At 40.8% G+C, this 13,760-nt stretch overlaps 1 long non-coding RNA gene across 1 annotated transcript; it reads left to right on the top strand.

The window, feature by feature from the left end:
• The first annotated feature begins 271 nt into the window (after positions 1 to 271).
• Positions 272 to 5,786, top strand: LOC137095393 (uncharacterized). The gene is made up of 2 exons (XR_010908836.1): positions 272 to 1,574; positions 4,012 to 5,786. It is a non-coding gene; the product is annotated as an uncharacterized lncRNA (long non-coding RNA).
• Positions 5,787 to 13,760: the final 7,974 nt, after the last annotated feature.

Here is a 13,760-nt window from a genome sequence, read left to right as displayed (position 1 = left end):
ATTATTGTAGATATTGTCGCCCAGGGTTGCTATGGAGTAAAAATGGATGGCCATCGGTCAGGTGTTCTTTGATTGTGCCTTCCTGGACAGTGTTTCCTATTTTTGTCTTTTCTTTGAGTTCTGGAGTTCATTTCCCAGAATTCCTTCCCATAACTCAATATGGGAGTTGAAGTGTGTAGAGATGTGTGTGTGTGTGTACACATACACACTTACACAGACACACAGAATCCTTCCTGTGACAGGAGGAAAAGGGAAGGGAAGGGAGGGGAGGGATGGATCTGGAGAAGAGTGCTCTCCCCCCCTCTCTCTCAAGCCTTCCTTTCTTTCTTTCTCCCCTCTCCTTTCCGGCTTTGCCCAAACAGCAATGCAATGGGAGGAAGGGAGGAAGGGAGGGAGGGAGGTAAGCTGGCAGCACCTCCATGAGGAAGAGCTCTAGGTGTGAGGAGGAGGATGCCGCCTCTCTTTCTCTCTCGGCTGGCAAGTTGAAATGCTTTGGGGCAGAAGCGTTTGGGAGGGGAGAGGACGGGGTTTGCGAAAAGGATCCATGGGCCACCTTTCCTCCCCCCCCCCCAAGCCGTTCTTTCTCTCAACTGTTGGTTTCCCCCCTCTTCGTGCAGGAGGGGGCGGGGCCAGGAGGGAGTCATTTTGTGGCAGATTAAGTACTATTGGAGGGGACGTGGTTTTAAAAAGCGAATTTTCAGATATTTCCCCAATGCCCATATGTCATGATTTACTGCCATATTGGCCTATTTCTGCAGTAGGCCTTTGTTCACAGAAAATGCTGATTGTTTGAGAAATCAGTGCTCCAAAGAAGAAGTTACTATTCAAGGGTAACAACATATCCGGACAAAACCAGCTAGCTGTTTGCTAGATAGAACCCCCAAGTTTCCCAGTCGCTCTGAAGCCATGTTTGCAACAGACTAACAGATAAGATACAGTCATGGTCAGAGAACAATGAACCATAGTTATGTTATAGTTGTGCCATTGTTAGGATCCCACGTGTGCTATAATGTCAATCAAAATCATAAACAACTAATGAACAACTGCATAGCTAGCTTAGACCAATGAAGTGATTTGTCTTTGGGAACCAATGAAAATGTATATTCCATTTACTATAATTGCTTTGCAGCCCCCTTGGAGGGGGCGACAAACCCTTTGATTGCATCCCTGTATGCTTGTTTGTCGTTATTGCTATGGCCACGCAATAATAAATAGTTTTTTTGCAGTTTAAAGGATTCAACTTTCGTGGTGTCCATCCTTGCCCTCCCTATTGGAAAGGGGGCTTCTGCCTTTTGGGAAATATTTTGGTTTTGTTGCCCCTACATTTTCTGGAGGTTCCACCGAGATCGTTTCTGAGGGCAATTTTGGAGACACCAGAGAGAGGTTTTTGGGACCTACGACTTGATCCTTCCCCTGGACGGCAGGAGAGGGGAAAACTGCCTGCACGAGAGCTGGGCCCATCATAAATAAATAGCCGCCAGGTTTTTTGGCCCTAGCTTGTCGTCCTGAGTAGGGGGCTATGTCGGTTGAAGCACTGCAAAAAATCTACAGAAAAGCCCGGGTCGCAAGGATGCGTGAGTATAGATGAGATGAATTGGATTGTTGTTTTTGGTTGAGACCACACTCATATAGTTAGCGGGAAGTTTCTATTAGCTGCAGTAAAAAAACATCCTTTGGACTAGAGTGTGGGGGAGAGTGAAATCGGATGCTCTGACTTCACTTCCCAGGGAAAACAAACTTTTAGTACTGGCTGGAGAAAAGCCAGATGAAATCAGTACTGGCTGGAGAAAAGCCAGACGAAATCCTATAGGAACGTGGGGTGAATGGCCACTTGTGTGTGCGTTTCCATGTGCGCAAGGCTGTCTTGTCTTCACACCACCTGTCTATATGTCCTGTTTCCACACTTATGTGGGAGGGATTTAAGATTGATGTGATGTCGAGTTAAAAATGATAATGTTGATGTCTTAAACTTTTGTGTTGAAATGTATTGCAAATGCTGAGATTTCAAATTCATCTGTATTGATTTAAATATTATTGTAAACTGTTAAATTGTGTTGAGGTGCTGATTTGGTTGCAAAGGTGCTGTGTTAACTCTTGAGTGTGCATTCTGAGGCTGGAGAGGGCTTTGCCTCAGTGATTCTGGAAAGGAAAGAAATGAAAAAAAAAGCTGTTTTGATGTTGTGTTGTGTGATTTGAATTTTCTGCAAACAGCTTTGGATTTTAGTTACCTGTTTGAAAAGGAGAGATAGTATTTGTGTTTCCTTGAGTCAAAGGTGACAGGAGCAGTGAGAATTTATAAAAGGCATGATTCTTGTATTTTTAGCCCTCTGTAGCTTCCACAAGCTCCAAAGTGGCTTCTGTCGCACAGTAGCACTGGCTTCCTTTTACCATCAAAACCCCAAGGAAGTCACCTACAGACGCAGTCAGTCAGTATGGGACTTTGGACTAGAGCTGTGTGGGAGAGTGAACAGGTGCCTCTAAAGAATCAATTCCTGATTTGAGAAAAAGATTTGAGAAAATTATGTGATACTCCCTGGGAATTGTCAATTGTGTGAAATTCCCTGGAAACTAGGTTCTGTGAGACCTTGTGTTGTTGGAGGTATTTGTGATGTGCACATGTGATCTTGAGTGAGTGGCAGCAAAGATTCCACGAAATCGTGTGTGTATCTATGTGTTGCAACACTGGGTTGAGATTTGTGCAAGCACCGCTGTGTAAAAAAAAAAAAAGAATGAGTACCTGATTTAGTTTTCCAAGAGTGCTGAATGAAAAGATTTTAAAGAGAAACTGAGAACTGTTTTGTATAGATGGATTATTGTTGTTTCAAATGGGGACTCGTTGTTCAAGTGCTTGGGAGAAGATAGGAATGTGGAATACAATGATGTGTCAAAAGAGAGCTTTGTGTCCTGAACTTTGGCACAGAAAAATATATATAAAAAGTAAGACTGCCTGAAAAGTTGGCAGGTGATTTGGCTATTTTGACCTTGTATGTGTGCCTAAATGATACGGGACTGAGTTTGAAATTCTGTATATTCCATTGATGAAATGAAGGCTGGGAACGAGAGACACTCAGACATGTTGAGTTGAAAAAGTAAATATAGAATGTTAATTGTGGGAAATGAATTTATGTTCGAAATGTGTCTTTTTGATATTTAGCAACACACCCCTAATGCTGCAATTTGAAAAGCTGTGTTCTTAAAATGTAAGAAAAATGTGTGTATTATGACAAAATGGGTGATCTTTAAAAGTTTGATGTTTTCAATAATTGTTTTGAATTTTTATGTTTATGCGGAAGCTGACCTCGGGAAGCTTGTTTGTGTGGGTTCGTGTGTGTGTGTGTGAACGAGGTTTCTCACTCTGTGTGTGAATGTGTAAAAGGCCTAACCACTAACCACTAACCAGCCTATCCTTTGCAGATTGAATGTGTGTGAATTTGGAGAATGAATATTATGCGATGTCACATTTTCAGAAATGGTTAAAATCCTGATTTGTTCTGTGTCTATGGGGAAAAAATGAGTCTTGCATTATGAATATGTATCTTTTGAAAACATGAAAATTTGCCCGCATGGGCTGTATAAATAACTGTGTGGGGAAAAAGAGAGCAAAAACCTGATGTCAAGGGTTGTGTCAAGGGTTGTGACTGGCCAAAAGAGTTTTTCAAGCACTGAAAGAGGCCAGGGCACATCAAAATGAAAATTTGAAGACTGATAGAAATTCATTGTCTGTGTTAAAAATGTTTAAAAGCAGGCTGTTTAAAAACTGTTAGAAACTGATGTTTTACAATGCCCTGAATGTACAGTATGTTATAGAGATAAGAACTTAGATTGGTACCAGCTAGGATGAGATCAAATGAAATGGATTGACTGTGTTTTAAGAGTGCATTTTTAAAACTGAAGTTCTAACTTTATTTTTTGCTCAAGAACATGGAAATAATTCTTATGTTTAAGGCAACTACCTGTCATGAGAGGGTAAAGTCATGTGCCGGAGTTTTAAAATGTTTTTTTTTTTTTAAGAGGTGTTTTAAAAATGGATGCTATGTGGAGGGCTCCTGCTTTACAGAGCCAGAAGAGAGATAACTGGAAAAGAACATGGTGTTCTCCTGCCATTCTCTGGCAGAAGAGAAAAAAATGGTTATGAATGGTACATTTTAAAAGTATCTAATACCGTTTTGGATTTTTTGTGTTCAAATTTATGAATGCTTACCAGAGCTCCTTGTAGCTTTCTGGTTCAAAGGGGAAAATGCTTCATTTTGCCCTCCCTTCTCTATGAACTGCTGTTGGACATTAACTCTTTGCAGGTTGGGACATTTTGAGGCTTGTGCTGAAAGGGGAAAGTTACATCTGTGTGTGGACAAAGTTTAAAGTTTGGGTTGTTATAAGTTTTTCAGGCTGAATGGCCATGCTCCAGAAGCATTCTTTCCTGATTTTTTGCCTGCATCTATGGCAGGTATCCTCAAGGTGCCCCGGTGGCACAGTGGGTTAAACCCCTGTGCCAGCAGGACTGAAGACCAACAGGTTGCAGGTTCGAGTCCGGGGAGAGGCGGATGGGCTCCCTCTGTCAACACCAGCTCCCCATTGCGGGGACGTGGGGGAGGCCTCCCACAGGGATGATAAAAACATCAAATCATCCGGCCGTCCCCTGGGCAACGACCTTGCAGACAGCCAATTCTCTCACACCAGAAGCGACTTGCAGTTTCTCAAGTCGTTCCTGACAAAAGTTTTTATTTTGTTTCCCAGCAACCTTTCTTGGAAAGAGGCACAGGATTTGTGTCTAAAATTGTTTTGTGCCAGAAAGTTTTTGGTTAGAAAGTCTGATTTTGTCCCAGAACAACAGCTTAATAGAGATTGTGGAATTTATATATGCATTTTCTTTTGAAGAAGGATCTAAGATTGAGGCATTGGTTGATGGACAGAACTCTTTACATTGTTTTTGTTTTTTTTTTTTGACATTTAGTTCAAAAGAAAACTTGTAATTGATTTTGACAGCAGAATTGATTTTTTATGTGGATACAATAAAGTTGGACATGAGTTATAGTTCTTAGCCCAAAGTGACTAACTTCACAGCTTTTCTTCAAACATAGGGCAAAGTACCTCTACAAATTTTGCTACTTTGGCCCAAATTCCTCTACAAAGTTACTGAAAGAGGTAATTCTGGAACGGGACATTACAACAGGTAGATAGGGCAGCTTGCCCAGAGATTTCTGCCAGATTTAAGAGACAATGCCTAGCAAAAGGCCCCAGAGATTTTTGCCAAATTTGAGAGACATTGCCAGTTAACAGCTCAAGAGACATTTTTACAGTTTACTGTTTTGATTAAGTTGGAAAAGCAGGTCGCAGATGGAATGGGCAACCGAGAGTGCCAGTATACATTGCTAAAGGATTGCTTACAGCAGATGGATGGAGGAACTATGAGATAAATCGTGGAGAGGAACCGTGAGATGAATCGTGGGGAAAACCGTGGAGAATTGTTTAAAAAGGATGAAGATTGGTCGAGAGGTCTTCGGAGTGGGAGATCGTAGAGGCCCGCCAATGGATGTAGAAGCGAAGGATGTTGATGGAGCTGACGACAGAACTGGCCAAAAAGACTTCAACAGATGGGTAATCAGTATCCCCCTCCCCCTTTCCTCTCACTATCTTTCTGCTTATCTCTTTCAGCTCCTGAGCTCCTGTATGGGACCCATTCCTAAAAGTGGATGAGACTCTGTTCCTAAATTGGATATCCGAAAGGCACCACTGCCAGCCTGGAAAGCCAAGCCTACCCGAACCACCACCAACTGGGTAGAGCGAGATCTAAAAGGCACCACTGCCAGCTGGAAAGCCTAATGGGAGTCCAAACCACAGGAACCGAGCCCACCCAAACCAGGAGTGCAAAATGCAGGAGCCAAACCACCACCAACTGGGTAGGATGAGATAAAGACTTGTGAGATATGAAGATTTTATTTTACAGACTTTCCTGGATACAGACTTTCTTTACACAGAGACTGACTTTAGAGCTAGAGACTTTGCTAGATACAGAGACTTTTTGGACTTAGAGACTTTCTTCATTTTACCTGGAATTTAATAGACTCATTTCTTCAATCAAGAAGGGGAACACACCCCCAGTTTGACTCAGATTGCTTTTGTATGCCAGAGACTGAAAGGACATGAAAGTTGGATACAGATGTGTGCGGCCACATTTGGGCCTGATGAGGACTGGATTTGATACATATGTGCATGGCCACATTTGGGCCGCTGACAGCAAGAACTGGACTTGATCAAAATTTTACTGAAGACCATATCCTTTCTTAAATTGATTGATTTATGTTGCTGAATTGTTAAAGTGGTTATTGTTACCGTTTAGTTTTGATTGCTAGCTTGATAAGCTTTCATTTGTTTGTGCTATTTCAGCCAAGTGTTTAGAATTATGTTTTGGAGAGAGACAGAGATGATGTCATTTACAGCCTGATGCCACACCCCATTACAGCAGGATGGGAGAAGGACATGCTCCACCAGTTGGTAAATGCCATTGCAGAAAAATTAGAAGCACGGGACTGTTGGGTATGTTACAATCAGCCCACCTTCCAAACACCACACAACAGACAACTGATCATACAGATGACCCCAGTTAATTCATTTTGAAGAAGGGGAGGTTTTCACCCCCCTTGACCCTTTTGTACACCTTTGTGCACCACTTAGCTCAGCCCAAACATCACTTACAAAGACATCTTACTATGACCATGACCCATGTCCAAGTGGGACAATACCCTAAATGTGACATTACTGATTCCTGTCAGATATACAGGACACAGACATATACAACCAAATAGAATTTGACATGTGCAGACGATTCCGCATTACATTGCAACATGCATACAAAGTCGCTGGCAAGGTTGGCCAGGACACTACTGTATTTGCAGAAGTTGGGCAGAAAGGAAAGATACTGCCCCAGTCTGGAATGGCACATGTGCAACTGAAATCCCTGATTCCTGAGAGACTGAGATTCTTTGATATACATCAGCCACTTGGGGCATGAGACAAAACAATATGGATGGGCCAGAGTTTAAAGGAGCACACAGTGACACATAACAATACAACACTGACAATACATACTTGACAGAATCACAAAGAATTGGTGCAATCTTGTTTCCATAGATTGGGATAGCACTAACTGGCGCATTTCTACGCAACTAGAGAAACTGGCAAACGACATAATAATAAAGATTGGAATCCCTCCAAATAAGACACCCGAATGCAACACAGATTGACAGTAGACCACCTGTTCAGAGAAGGAGGTCTATGCATTTCGTTGCAAAATGAGAATGTTTCCAAGATACACCAAATAGTCAACACAATCAGTTTCACATACACTGAAGACTCAGATTGGCAGGGGTGGCTCACATCATGGGTGCTTGACTTGCAATGGTTAAAAGATTTAGTTATGTCTGAAATTGCAATTATCATGATGCTGTTGATATTATTGTGTTGCTTCACTTTGATAACATGTGTTTGTAGAGTTACGCTGCCCTTAGCCTTGGCCCCTAAAAAGACTGAACAGATAGAACTCTTGGATGTCAACCCAGTTAGGATGACAACAGAATATACATCCTTAGGGTGAAAGAAACATCCCAAGTGGACACAAATGATTGGTCAAAAATAAGGGGTCATTGTACAGCAATAAGATTAACTGCTTTTTTGCTCTGCTTTTGTAAAACCTGCTTGATTTGCTTCGCTGAAAAGATTTCATCTCAGCAAAAAGAGAAAAAGTGTGGAATGGAGGGGACGTGGTTTTAAAAAGCGAATTTTCAGATATTTCCCCAATGCCCATATGTCATGATTTACTGCCATATTGGCCTATTTCTGCAGTAGGCCTTTGTTCACAGAAAATGCTGATTGTTTGCGAAATCAGTGCTCCAAAGAAGAAGTTACTATTCAAGGGTAACAACATATCCGGACAAAACCAGCTAGCTGTTTGCTAGATAGAACCCCCAAGTTTCCCAGTCGCTCTGAAGCCATGTTTGCAACAGACTAACAGATAAGATACAGTCATGGTCAGAGAACAATGAACCATAGTTATGTTATAGTTGTGCCATTGTTAGGATCCCACGTGTGCTATAATGTCAATCAAAATCATAAACAACTAATGAACAACTGCATAGCTAGCTTAGACCAATGAAGTGATTTGTCTTTGGGAACCAATGAAAATGTATATTCCATTTACTATAATTGCTTTGCAGCCCCCTTGGAGGGGGCGACAAACCCTTTGATTGCATCCCTGTATGCTTGTTTGTCGTTATTGCTATGGCCACGCAATAATAAATAGTTTTTTTGCAGTTTAAAGGATTCAACTTTCGTGGTGTCCATCCTTGCCCTCCCTATTGGAAAGGGGGCTTCTGCCTTTTGGGAAATATTTTGGTTTTGTTGCCCCTACACTATCCGGTTATTTTGGGGGGGGGGGTGGTTTTGAGTGGAGAACATACATTGTTAGGGTTGTTAGGTGTGTCGTGTCCAAATTTGGTGCCAATTCATCCAGGGGTTTTTGAGTTCTGTGAATACCATAAAAAAAACATTACATTTTTATTTATATAGACTAGCTGTCCCCTGCCACACGTTGCTGTGGCCCAGTCTGATAACCTGGAAAATCAAGTAATGAGAAAGTGCTGGTTTCTAATATATGTAATGTCTTTATGTTTGTGGGTCAACAGTATTTCTTGCTGTGTTTTTTTTTTTGTCAGTGTTGATGTGGAGATTGTCTGGTTTGCCTACTCTGGAACATGCAACATGGAAATTGTCCTTCTTTAGGGGTCCCTTTCAAAATCTATACTATATCTCTGTGTGAATCATTTCTATCTATCTAATCTATGGCTGGATGGCTCTTTGTCAGGAGGGCTTTGATTATGTTTTCTTGCCCTGGTGGAGGGAGTTGGACTGGATGGCCTTCAGGGGTTTGTTATGAACCAAAGAGGTTCCTGTTCTTTTGTGCAGAGTGTATAAGGAATAGTAAGGTAGTTTAGATCAATGAGACACTTTGGAGACCAAATTTGGTTTTGACACTATTCATGTAACTTTTATTGAAATACAATCAACACAGAATCATGTCAGGATCACATCAAGGAGAGCTCTCTTGCACACACACATTCACGCATACTCACGCACACCAGGCCTCCTCCGGCGAAGATGATCAGTCTTTTCTGAGGAAATGTGGACACCCGTTGCTGCAGTTCAGGAAGTGTGCATGTTGTTGGGGACCTCCTGTATTTATAGGCCAAAATCCATTTCTCTTTCTTGTAATCAGGTCGTTCTGACCTTTTTGAGCTCTTCCAAGTTCTTGTCCTTTCCAAAGTTCAAGATATACACATTCCAGATCTTATGATTTATGGGGTACCTTCTGCACACTCCTTCTCCTCTTTACGTGCTTGATCGCATACCTCATTGTTCACTGTCATTCAGGTATGCCTTGTTGCTTCCTCCCTGAGGCTGCCAGACCCATCCCGTATCAGGCCTTGCTGCCTCCTCGCTTAGGCTGCCAGGGCCATGCTAGTCCATGTTGGTTCTGTCTCTTCAGGACTGTTTCTTCTGTCCTTCTACATGCATTCTGATCATTCATTCTTTACATATTCCTCCCCTTGATACATAAATACTAATTTATTGTATCACATACATGATTCATACATGATATACAATTCAGTGTTGAATATATAATATTGTACTTATGTGATCAGTCAAACATCACGATTTATAATTGTGTTTCTAAATATGTTAACTTGTCTTCAAATATAGAGAATCAATTTGTCAATCCTGTCATTCGTCTAAGGAGCCATAACAGCCAAATGACTAGCAGCAATATAAGTTTCTCTATCCATACTATTGGATGTATCATTAAATGTAGAAATGCTGTTGCTTTTGGTGAATATCCGGTGAAGATATCATACCAGTGGTGTTCTGTCAAAGTACTCTCCTCTGCGGCTATTCTCTGGAACTCTCCATTAACCTGTTGGATTCTAACAAAATCTTTTTTAGTTTTCTCCTCATAACTTTCTAAATGCTTTCTTACTTGTTCATTAGTTTTTATTAGTGTGTTTAGTTTTTCCCAATTAATTCCCAATTCTACATTCATTGATTGTCTCTTTAGTGTGAAATGCATTCCAGTATCTTTATTTTCCATTACATATAGCAAATTCCCAGTCTGAACATCTTGAATGAAACTTATACCACATTTGCATTTTAAATGATTATCTGTTTGCATTTCTCCATCAGACCAATACAAATCGTTAGGTGATATAGCACATAGGCATTGCATTCCATTGTCATATACCATGGTTTTGGGTTTTAGTCTTTGCAATCTGCAGATCGCATCTGATATTTCCAATGCACATGGTTCAGCTTGCCTTATCGTTAAAGGACATACATATCCCATTTCCCATTTTTCGCATCTGTCGATATCAACAGTCTCATTTAAATTTGTATATTTAGACCTTGTGCATATGGCTTTCTTAGATAACAAATATGGAACCCAAAACCATTTCCCCACATGCATAGGCATAGGAACTATATCACAAACCAATTTTTTTTCAGTATCGACCGTTTTTTCTAAGGTCTCCATCTTTAAACTTAGCATATCATCTTTCCAAGAATATTTGACAAGCTTACTCCATTCTTTATAATCAGTTCTTAACCAATAATGTAATTTTGTTACTTCTAGGAAGGCTTCCAAATGTCCTCCCATTACTAGCATCAACATTTTTTCTCTCCAGTCTCTCAAATTTATTTGTATAGTCAAACAACTCATAGCCTTACTTATTTGTTGCAAGGATTCACTTTCAGCTTTCATTAAAGCAACCAGGGATTGGTTCAGCTGGTCAAATATTCTCAGTCGTAATCCGGCAGTGAGTACATGATTTCTGAATGTTCCCAAAAATGTTTTTCCTGTCAGTTGTAATATTCCCTTTTGCATTTCTCCTAATGTTGATAATTTATTTGCCCCCTTTCAATGTCCCATGAATTTAATACCCCTGTTCCCGTTCCTATTCCTCCCAAAATAGTATTGATCAAATCCCTTTTATTTCGTCTCCATATATCATGTCGTCGCTCTATCATTTCTAAATAGGGATTTGTCCACTTTGCGCACTCAGGTTTCATTTTTGATACATTTAATAATGATAGATTTAAGTTCATATGGATATTTGCTCCTGCAATCATGGGAGTTGTATCTTGCCATTGCCTTATCACCATTGTGTGGTTTTGTCCTCTGTCATCTTCAATCTTATCCCTTATTAGCATGTAGACTGCTATAAAATATTTACACCGCACCGGATATGGAAAGCCTTTATAGCTTTTATCGCAGCATCCTTCTTCCACCGATTCATTAAACCTTCCTAAAACTACTATGCTTTTGAAGTGTTTCTTCTCATCACAATCATGTGTTATATTTATGCTTTCATATATTCTTTTCCACTTAGTCAAATTTTTTAATTCTTCCCCTTCTTGACCTCTCAGGCAGGTATAGCATGGAAGTCCAAAATAGTCAAAACATTTATGACAAATCAGCTGGTAGTATAGACGCATGTTTGCATATTCTTGGCTTACTGTGATTTCCTTTTTTCCTGTAGGCCTGGGTCTTGCCCAGAAATGAGTTACTATTCCACTCAATTCCCCTGCTACTTTCCATAGTATTTGTCCCTTTGTTATGGTACCAGGAGTGGGGTTTGCCCCAATTCTGTCGTTAGTGGGGTTCAGAATGATCTTTGATTGTAGGTGAACTATAAATCCCAGTAACTACAACTCCCAAATGTCAATGTCCCCCAAACTCCATCTGTGTCCATATTTGGGCTTATGGAACATTCGTGCCAAGTTTGGTCCAGCTCCATCATTGTTTTGAGTCCACATTGCTCTCTCGATGTAGGTGAACTACAACTCCCAAACTCAAGGTCAATGCCCACCAAACCCTTCTAGAGTTTTCTGCTTGTCATGGGAGTCTTGTGTGCTAAGATTGGTTCAATTCCATTGTTGGTGGGGTTCAGAATGTTCTTTGATTGTAGTGAACTATAAATCCCAGGAACTACAACTCCCAAATAACAAACTCAATTTTTTGAGTGATGGTCACTCCTTGGGCTAGTAAATGCTGTGGCCAACCTTCCATCCCTCTTTCTCTCTTGCCTTCCTTCCTTCTCTCCCTCTTTCCTTCATTCCTTCCTTTTTTTTCCTCTTTCCTTCTCTCTTTCCTCCCTTCCTCCCTCCCTCCCTCCCCCTTTTCTTTTATTTTCCTTCTTTCTCTCCTTTCTTTCTTCTCTCCCTTTCCTTCCTTTGCTCTTCGCTTCCATCCCCCCTTCTCTCTTTCCAGCTTTCTTTCCCTCCCTCTTTCTCTCTCTCTTCTCTGCCGCTTCCCTTCCCTTCTTTACCTCTTGTCTGGGCGCTGGAAGGAAGGATCCTCGGAGCCAGGCGCGGAGCAGGTGGAAGGGAGGCACTTTGGAAGCAGGGCTCGCTCACCCAGCACCGCCCCTTTTCTCTGCCATGGCTGCGGGACGCCTTCTCGCCTGTTTGCTGGTTGGGCATGCCGTTGGTGCCTCTTGCACTGGCTGTGCTCGCGTGGTGGCGGTGGGGGGGGGGGGGAGAGAATGGGTTTGAACGCATTGAGGGTTCTTTGGGAGGAATTTTTTTGAGTGCAGGACATAGATAGCTCTGAATGCTGTGTTCTGTCCAAATTTGGTGTCAATTCCCCCAGTGGTTTTTGAGTTATGTTAATATCACAAATGAACATTACATTTTCATTTATATAGACTAGCTGTACCCTGCCACGTGTTGTTGTGGCCCTCAAAAAAGAGGAATTCCAGTTGAAGCAATAGACAGAAGGGACAGATGTAAAATGTGGTAGCCAAGCTTGTTTCAAAAATGAAAATGAAATAGAGGTAATTAGGTAGTAATAGGTTAAATGTTTTTTTAATATTTGCATAGAATTTTAATTTAAGATAAGACTGTCCAACTCTGATTAAATCAGAGGTTGAAAGAGTGTGGCTTACAACTCAGGGCAGAGACCACCTCAAACAAATGGACCCTATGAAATGCAGAATGAAACTGAAAGGATGCCAAAGAGAATGATTAATTAATTAATAATTGTTAATATTGTTCATACTTTTTCCCAGTTTGGGACTCCAGGTTTACAGGAGAAAAAATATATACAGGTACTTTTTTTTTACATTATGCAAAAGTTTAAAATATAAGTAAAATAAAATAAAATTCAGGCCATTAAAAGGAAGAAAGCACAGTACATCAAATGTCTTTTTCCTGTGCAATCAGCCTTCAAAAACCTGATGAAACAAAAGGGTCTTCACTTGTCTACAAAAAGATAGCAAGGAAGGCACCCAGCAGTACCAAAATATTAATTATAATACTACATATAATATATAGTGACAATACTGATTTATTATTGTATATTGTATATTTTAAGTTGTATTGTAATATCTTTAATTGTGAGTCGCTTTTAGTCTTTGCATGGAGAGAAAAAATAGGATGTAAAATAAATAAATAACTCCTGCATTTGAAGTCTAAAACACCAGGAGTGCCAAAGTTTGCTCATGCCTGATCTACACTGTAGAATTAATGTAGTTTGACACCACTTTGACTGCTACAAAATCCTGGGATTTGCAGTTTGGTATACTTCTTGGCAAAGGAGGCTCAAGACAACAAATCCCATGATTTCTTGAGCCGCGGAAGTGGTACTGAACTGCATTAATTGTAGAAGCAGCCCAAGGCCTTGTCAAAGTACAACTCCCAGGGATCCACAGCTTTGA

The sequence above is a fragment of the Anolis sagrei genome, chromosome Y (assembly GCF_037176765.1).
Source record: "Anolis sagrei isolate rAnoSag1 chromosome Y, rAnoSag1.mat, whole genome shotgun sequence".
NCBI classification, from domain to species: Eukaryota; Metazoa; Chordata; class Lepidosauria; order Squamata; family Dactyloidae; genus Anolis; species Anolis sagrei.
The sequence above is the reverse complement of the archived record's forward strand: the minus strand, read 5'-3'. Positions and strand labels throughout refer to the sequence as shown.